The sequence below is a fragment of the Triticum aestivum genome, chromosome 5A, assembly GCF_018294505.1.
Source record: "Triticum aestivum cultivar Chinese Spring chromosome 5A, IWGSC CS RefSeq v2.1, whole genome shotgun sequence".
Taxonomy (NCBI): Eukaryota; Viridiplantae; Streptophyta; class Magnoliopsida; order Poales; family Poaceae; genus Triticum; species Triticum aestivum.
In genome coordinates this window covers 147,730,174-147,739,363 of record NC_057806.1, presented here as the reverse complement: position 1 = coordinate 147,739,363, position 9,190 = coordinate 147,730,174, and the positions used below count along the sequence as shown (strand labels likewise).

The following is a 9,190-nucleotide window of genomic DNA, read 5'->3' as shown; positions in this document are numbered from 1 at the left end:
GTACTACTTTGGCATGTCCAAATGGTATCAATTTTCACAATGCTTTCCTATGCCAAATAACCATCCTCCACCAAATTTCAGCTCAATTCATTCATTATTTTGAGCCCAGCTTCAACATTCATATTTTTGTCCAGTGTGGTACTTTGCAAAGCAAGTACCACCTAGGATCCTCCTTTTGAGCTAAAAATTTGTGAAGACGTTCTCTTTAGTAGATGATCATCCTCAGCCAAAACTCACGCCAATTGGCCATGTGCATTTCCCATACCGCTAATCAAACACTTGGCTGCTAATTCATCTTTGAGCATAGGTCAGTCTCCTCATGAGATTCTTCTGTTGTAATTTTCTTCCTAGCACCTACCTAGGGAGTACCCAACCAACTAGACATGCCTAGGCCTCCCAGAACGCATGTCAACGCCAAGATCACGCGGTGACCACGCGACGGGCATGCGAGTTTACGTGCTTTGAAGTTGGGGCCCTGGGCCACATCCAAACCTCAATGTATCGCCACCAAACCATGTATTTATGATTAAATAGATACTTATGTAACTAGAAATGATTTTTGGAAAAAAGAGAGCAAACAATAAGGTAGATGCAGTTCAAAATTGACCCGCTTCCTGCTGAATCGGCAGAAATTTGTCTTTTTCACAAGTGGTGGATCAAAACTTTTGACACCACACCATTTTGTCAATTATGCATTAAATATGGAGTAATATTTTATAAAAATGATTTGGTCCAATTTTGCAACAAATAAATGGTAGCTCCTTCACAAAAAAACTCATTTTGGGCATTCAAAAAAATGGAAAATGATTTTTCCGTGCAAAGAAAATGAAAACTCCCTTACGCAACATTGTTTGGAATTCCAAGATGCACCCTTGTGCACAATATGAGATCATTTGAACAAACTATGCCATGAAATGTGGCCATAAGTTTGATCATTTGGCTTGAAAGCCCTGAATCTTCACGCATGATAGCTCATTTCTGAGAACACTTTTTTAAAATAATTGACGTATTACAAGTTTATTATTTTTCCTAGAAACTTGGTCAGATATAATGACACAATGCGAAGGTTTCCCAATTTTTTGATTTTTTTTTGAATTTTTTATGCCCGTTTAGAAATGCGATGAAAACGACGGGTTTGACCGTTCCTAGCTAGTGGTTGAGTCTTGGAAAACTTTTGATGGTTCTCTGATTAAATAGATACTTATGTATCTAGAAATGATTTTTTGAAAAAATAAAGAGCAAACTATGAGGCAGCTGCAGTTCAAATTTGACCCGCTTCCTACTGAATCGGCGGGAATTTGTCTTTTTCGCCAGAGGTGGATCAAGGCTTTTGACACCCAACCCCATTTGGTCAATTGTGGATCAAATATGGCCTAGTATTTTAGAAAAATGATTTGGTCCAATTTTGCAACAAATATATGGTAGGTCCTTCACAAAAAGAACTCAATTCGGGCATTCGGAAAATGGAAAATGAATTTTCCGTGCAAAGAAAATAAAAAGTCCCTTAGGCAACATTGTTTGGAATTCCAATATGCACCCTTGTGCACAATATGAGATCATTAGAACAAACTATGCCATGAATGTGGCCATAAGATTGATCATTTGGCTTGAAAGCCATGAATCTTCACGCATGATAGCTCATTTCTCAAAACACTTTTTTAAAATAATTGCCGTATTACAAGTTTGTTATTTTTCCTGGAAACTTGGTCACATATAATGACACAATGCGAAGGTTTTCCAATTTTTTGATTTTTTTGAATTTTTTATGCCCGTTTCAAAATGCGGTCAAAACGGCGGGAATGACCGTTCCTAGCTAGTGGTTGAATCTTAAAAAAATTGGTGTTTCTCTGATTAAATAGATACTTATGTACCTAGAAATAATTTTTGGAAAAAATAAATAGCAAACTATGAGGCAGCTACAGTTCAAATTTGACCCGCTTCCACCTGAATCGGTGGAAATTTGTCTTTTCTATGAGAGGTGGATCAAAACTTTTTACACCCAACCATTTGGTCAATTGTGCATTAAATATGTCCTAGTATTTTATAAAATTGATTTGGTCCAATTTTGCAACAATTATTTGGGAGGTCCTTCACAAAAAACCTCCTTTTGGACACTCAAAAAATGGAAAATGGTTTTTTCGTTCAAAGAAAATGAAAACTTTCTGAGGCAACATTGTTTGCCATTCCAAGATGAACCCTTGTGCACAATATGAGATCACTTTAACAAACTATGCCATGAATGTGGCCATAAGATTGATCATTTGGCTTGAAAGTCATTGATCTCCACACGTGATAGCTCGTTTCTGAGAACACTTTTTTAAAATAATTGTCGTATTACAAGTTTGTTATTTTTCCTGGGAATTTGGCCACATATAATGACACAATGCAAAGGTTTCCCAATTTTTTGATTTTTTTGAATTTTTTATGCCCGTTTCAAAATGCGGTCAAAACGGCGGAAATGACCGTTCCTAGCTAGTGGTTAATCTTGGAGTTTTTTTGGTGTTTCTCTCATTAAATAGATACTTGTGTACCTAGTAATTATTTTTGGAAAAAAATAAAGAGCAAACTACAAGGTAGCTACAGTTCAAATTTGACCCGCTTCCAACTGAATTGGCGAAATTTTGTCTTTTTCACTAGAGGTGGATCAAAACTTTTTACACCCAACCATTTGGTCAATTATGCATTAAATATGTCCTAGTATTTTAGAAAATTGATTTGGTCCAATTTTGCAACAAATTTATTATAGGTCCTTCACAAAAAAACTTATTTTGGGCACTCGAAAAATGGAAAATTGATTTTTTGTTCAAAGGAAATAAAAACTCCTTAGGCAACATTGTTTGCCATTCCAAGATGAACCCTTGTGCACAATATGAGATCACTTTAACAAACTATGCCATGAATGTGACCATAAGATTGATCATTTGGCTTGAAAGCCATTGATCCCCACACATGATAGCTCGTTTCTGAGAACACTTTTCTAAAATAATTATCGTATTACAAGTTTATTGTTTTTCCTGGTAACTTGGCCACATATAATGACACAACATGAAGGTTTTTCAATTTTTTGTTTTTTTTGAAAATTTTATGCCCGTTTCAAAATGCGGTCAAAACGGCGGGCTTAACCGTTCCTAGCTAGTGGTTGAATCTTGGAAAACTTTTGGTGTTTTTCTAATTGAATAGATACTTTTGTACCTAAAAATGATTTTTGGAAAAAATAAAGAGCAAACTATGAGGCAGCTGCAGTTCAAATTTGACCCGCTTCCAGCTGAATCGGTAGAAATTTGTCTTTTTCACGAGAGGTGGATAAAAACTTTTGACACCCAACCATTTGGTCAATTGTGCATTAAATATGACCTACTATTTTAGAAAATTGATTTGGAACAAATTTGCAACAAATATATGGTATGTCCTTCACAAAAAAACTCATTTTAGGCACTCAGAAAATGGAAAATGATTTTTTCGTTCAATGAAAATGAAAACTCCCTTTATCAATATTGTTTTGCAAATCCAAGATGTAGACTTGTGCAAAATATAATACCATTTGAACAAATATTTGATAGGACTTACACAAAAAAACTCATTTTGAGCATTGAAAAATGGAATGAAATTTTTATCTTGAATCGATCATGACCAATTTATATGGTCATAAGGTCATCAAATGATTTGCTGCGTTCTGATTGGTCCATGGGCATATCACGCGGATCATGCATCAACCGCCATCGGATGTTTCCGGATCCAACGGCAGCCCTCATCCCCTCACCCTCTCACCCAACCGCAGCCCAACTAACCAAACCCTAACTCAGATCCCCTCCTCTCTCCCCCGATCCACTCCCGCCGCCGCCGCCTCTCCCCCGCCCCCAAATCCACCCTCACGCCGCCGCCGTCCCCCTTCCCTCCCTAGAGTTTCTTGATCCAGCCCCGCCCCCTTCACGCCCTCGCCGCCACCACTGACGGCGCCCGACCCTCCCCTCGATCTCAGATCGCATGGAGCTCCCCCCTCTCCCTCCTCAAAGCTCCCGCGTCCCACCGTCGAACTCGGGCAGCCGAGCGGCAGGGGCGTCCCCGGCACCGTCGATCCCGGCCATGGCCTATAGCCAGTGGGCGCAAGTCCAGTGGCCCGACCGCCCGCCCCCACACGCGAGCCTCGCGGAATCGACCCCCCTCCATCCGCGACATGCTGCGGTGGAGAGTTTCCCTTCCCCGTGGCGACAGGTGCTGGTGGCGGTTGCGCCATGGCGCTCGTCTCCCGGCCTGCTCCGACGCGGCGTAGACCTTGCCGGAGCCGCCGCAGTCCTTGCCGGAGCCACCACGGGACGAGACGCCGAGCTCGAGCTCGGAAGCGTCAGAGCCACCGATTCCTAAAGACCCGAGGCTGGAGGAGATCCGATCGGAGCTGCTTGATTCCCCGACGATGCTGGAGCAGCTGGTGTTGTCCAGCCCGGAGTCCTCCGCATTCGTGGTCCGCCTGCTCGTCGAGGGGGACGAGCACGGGCACATACGCCAGAGCGTGCTCGGCGGGTTCGTGCACCGCGCGCACGGGGTCATGGGGAACAGGCAGGAGCATGCGGTGTTCCAAGCGCTGTTGCGCTTCTCCCAGTGGCGGCACGAGGAGCTCAGCCACATCATGGACGCCGCCGTGGAGCCCAACCTCGTCTCGAGGACCAACGACGGGTACGTTCACCGATCAGTGAATCCCCTGCTATTTCAGTGCTCCCTCCCGGTTTGATCAGAAGTAATTTACCAATTACCATTGTGATTCGCATGTCCAAATTACTCTACAGTGTATTTGTAGAATTACTCTATGGTATAATAAACTTTGGCATGCCATTAGACTTCAGATCGTAGCTACAGTATTGGGGAGGGTGCTCTCCTTGTGTTCGGTGACCACTTAGTCAGACGATGCTTTTGATTTACCTCTGACTGTAATCCTGCTGTTAGATTCAGCTGCTCCTGTACCCACCTGTGATTGGGTCTAATGCAAGCACACACACAGCCTCAAGTTCAACAAGTACCAGTCACCGGCATTCAATATCTACACTACATGCATAGTCGTATAGTGCTGAAACTTGTACATGATGCATAAATTTGATTATTTGTCTCTGTATATCCACTCTACAATTAATAGTACTAGTGTATAGTGCTGAAAAACTCCTTCACTTGTCACTTGTTCAGTTGGAGTGACTTAATCGAGCGCTACGAGGGCATAAAATCATGGTGGATATCTGGTTAATACACAAACACATCTACTCGTAGTACTAGTTATTTTACACTCAGAGTTAACTGCATTCTGACTCATCTGTATGATTCTTGCACACAGAAACTGTTGGCGGATATCGCAACGCTGAGGCATGAGCGTGACCACCTGGAGGCCAGCGTGAGGAGGCAGACAGGAGAAGACCTGCCGTCTGGCGCAACCGCCGCGGCAGAGCTCCGCGGTCTGGAGCACAAGCTAGAGTGTGCGCTGGGTAAAGTCCGTGAAACGAAGGTATGTGTGCTATTACAACACCCTGCACTGCACAATATTTACCTCGGCTCACATGCCACTCTTAGTACAGGATAATCAATGGTTACTTGACTTTCTTATTGATACGTCTCCAACGTATCTATAATTTTTGATTGCTGCATGCTATATTATCTACTGTTTTGGGCAATATTGGGCCTTATTATCCACTTTTGTATTATTTTTGGGACTAACCTATAACCGGAGGCCCAGCGCAGATTTGCTGTTTTATGCCTATTTCAGTGTTTTGAAGAAAAGGAATATCAGACGGAGTCGAAACGGAACGAAATCAACTAGAGAAGTTATTTTTGGAAGGAAACACACCTGATGGACTTGGACCCCACGTCTGAAGATACGGGAGCTTCCCACGAGGGTGGGGGCGCGCCCACCCCCCTAGGGCACGCCCCCTGCCTCGTGGGGCCCTCGTGGCTCCCCTGACGTGCTTCTTCTGCCTATATAACTCCATATACCCTAAAACTTCCAGAACAGAGATTAGATCGGGAGTTCCGCCGCCAGAAGCCTCTGTAGCCACCAAAAGTCAATCGGGACCCTATTCCGGCACCCTGCCGGAGGGGGGATCCCTCAACGGTGGCCATCTTCATCATCCCGGCGCTCTCCATGACGAGGAGGGAGTAGTTCTCCCTCGGGGCTGAGGGTATGTACCGGTAGCTATGTGTTTGATATCTCTATCTCGTGTTCTTGAGATGATACGATCTTGATGTATCGCGAGCTTTGCTATTATAGTTGGATCCTATGTTTCTACTCCCCCTCTTCTCTCTTGTAATGAATTGAGTTTCCCCTTTGGAGTTATCTTATTGGATTGAGTCTTTAAAGACTTGAGAACACTTGATGTATGTCTTGGTGATCAACTTGCGGGTTTCGTGACATTGGGAACCTATGCATAGGGGTTGGCACACGTTCTCGTCGTGATTCTCCGGTAGAAACTTTGGGACACTCTTTGAGGTTCTATGTGTTGGTTGAATAGATGAACCTGAGATTGTGTGATGCATATCGTATAATCATACCCACGGATACTTGAGGTGACATTGGAGTATCTAGGTGACATTAGGGTTTTGGTTGATTTGTATCTTAAGGTGTTATTCTAGTACGAACTCTAGGGCTGTTTGTGACACTTATAGGAATAGCCCAACGAATTGATGGGAAAGAATAACTTTGAGGTGGTTTCGTACCCTACCATAATCTCTTCGTCCGTTCTCCGCTATTAGTGACTTTGGAGTGACTCTTTGTTGCATGTTGAGGGATAGTTATGTGATCCAATTATGTTAGTATTGTTGAGAGAACTTACACTAGCGAAAGTATGAACCCTAGGCCTTGTTTCCTAGCATTGCAATATCGTTTGTGCTCACTTTTATCATTAGTTACCTTTCTATTTTTATTATTTCAGATTACAAATACCTTTATCTACTATCCATATACCACTTGTTTCACCATCTCTTCGCCGAACTAGTGCACCTATACAATTTACCATTGTATTGGGTGTGTTGGGGACACAAGAGACTCTTTGTTATTTGGTTGCAGGGTTGCTTGAGAGAGACCATCTTCATCCTATGCCTCCTACGGATTGATAAACCTTAGGTCATCCACTTGAGGGAAATTTGCTACTGTCCTACAAACCTCTGCACTTGGAGGCCCAACAACGTCTACAAGAAGAAGGTTGTGTAGTAGAAATCACTTATGTGTAGGATAAACTGATGAAGGAGCAGCTAGATGAATCACACCACAGGGTAAGTAGCTGTAATCGTAACGGAAATAGAATGATTTAAGATGCAGACAAGCAGTTGTGAACTTGTGATTGATCATGCATATGGCTCTGTTGGAGTGTGATGCATGCAGGTGCACATCCTGGAGGAGCAGAACAGCTTCCTTGGCCACATGGTATGGTAGGAGTGATTTGCATCGCTGCGTCCCTGTGTGCCATAGAGGAATTAATATCTCTCTATGTGTATTGTGATTCGCATGTCCAAATTAATTACCATTATGGTCAAGACTTAAGACAGCTAGAGTACCATATAGTAATTCTACAAATACACTGTATATAAGCGAATACATTTCTACTTGTAAGAGGGTGTTTGGTTAGACGATAAACTTGCTGTGCAAATATTGGTATGAATCTACGATGGTAAAACATGTTATCCTACTCCATGATGTTGTATCATTTGTATGATTTGCAAATACTCCTGTACATCAGCTCCCATGATGTTGCATTAGGTATAATCTGTAATGCTAAAAGAGGAGTATAAACTGGAGTAATTTTTTCAGCAATTATCTTTGTTTTATTTTGGGCTCCCATCATGTTGCATTAGCTACAGCTGAGTACTTCTCTTATGATGCCTGTAGGAGTATTTAAAACAGAGGAATTGAAATGTTACTAATTTTTTCTTCTTCCCAAACAGATTTTGAAGGTATTGAAGCACAACCTTTGTACCCAACCTGCAAAATGCTAGTATAAGATTCTTAGATAAGGAGGGCTCCAGGCGCTCAAACAATTTCAACTACAAGCAGGTTCGCGGATCCTCCTGTGTCCCCCTTTTCTGGTTTATGATTCCCAACATTTCCTACCTCCAATTGGCGATGCCCGGCTCTGCTCGGGTTCCTGGGAAGTCATGCCAATTTGATGTCATGTGATGCTGCTGATAAGTCTGAAATTTTGCGTGCCCAGAATCGAGGCGTCCCAGTTTCGTTGTAGCTATGCTTCTGTTTGTTGCGGGGAAATGCTCGCTTCTGGGTGTGAGACAATGGTCTTGCGGTCTTAATTTTTTGATCCAGTAGATTAGGGTCAGATGTCATGCCAAGTTGTGATGTTTGCTTATTAGGTATGTGTATTGATCTATTCTTGCTAGATGTGCAACAATGAATTAAGAGATACGATACTGATTCATTTCTTGTTCAATGTAAATTTATTACATAAACATGTGGAGGGCATGGTAACTTTAGCAGAGTTGGTCATATGGTACTGATTCCTTTCTTGTTCAATGTAAATTTAGTATGAGGAGAGTTGGTGATAAACACTTATGAGTTCATGAATAACTAAGCAACTAACATGCTGAAAAAACACTCCCTACTATAGATTATTAATCCATGAGTATATTATGACTCCATATACGGCAACCACATGCAGACTTGCTCTAGCTCTTCTTAATTTCCATGCATGTTTCTTTCCGGACTTAATCTTACTAAATAGCACCCCGTCACTTGCTGCTGTTGTTATTCACACTATATCCTCATTGTTCTATTTTTTTGTTGGCAGATATTTTGCCTAAATTCAAGACGAAAGAAGATGTTCAAAGACGCACCAAGACATTTTTGTATAGCAAGTTATGTAATAATAGTTGGGTTATATGGGCATTGTGAACTTCAGAATTTCATATATCTTCTCTCTGTTTTTGATTGAAATGTTGTATGTTTTAGAATTACAATTTTTGTTTCATATGAAATGGTAATTATGTATGTGATTTGAAAATGTGTGCAATGGAAACATGACTCATGTGACCCACTTATAAAAATAATTTGAGCGCATTTGAAATTTTGATTATGATATTCGGGACCAACCTGACTAGTGGGGCCAGCACCAAAATAAAATGGTGAAAAATAAAAGATCATACACTCTAAAAGGACGCACCCAGAAAAAAGGCCGAATTGTTGGGCTAGGCCCATGTAGCAAGCGAAAAT

General features: G+C 41.9%; 1 long non-coding RNA gene across 1 annotated transcript; it reads left to right on the top strand.

Moving 5' to 3' along the window:
* Nucleotides 1-7,213: 7,213 nt before the first annotated feature.
* LOC123106727 (uncharacterized) lies at nucleotides 7,214-8,864 on the top strand. Its single transcript, XR_006451449.1, has 4 exons — nucleotides 7,214-7,245; nucleotides 7,355-7,396; nucleotides 7,915-8,023; nucleotides 8,769-8,864. It is a non-coding gene; the product is annotated as an uncharacterized lncRNA (long non-coding RNA).
* Nucleotides 8,865-9,190: the final 326 nt, after the last annotated feature.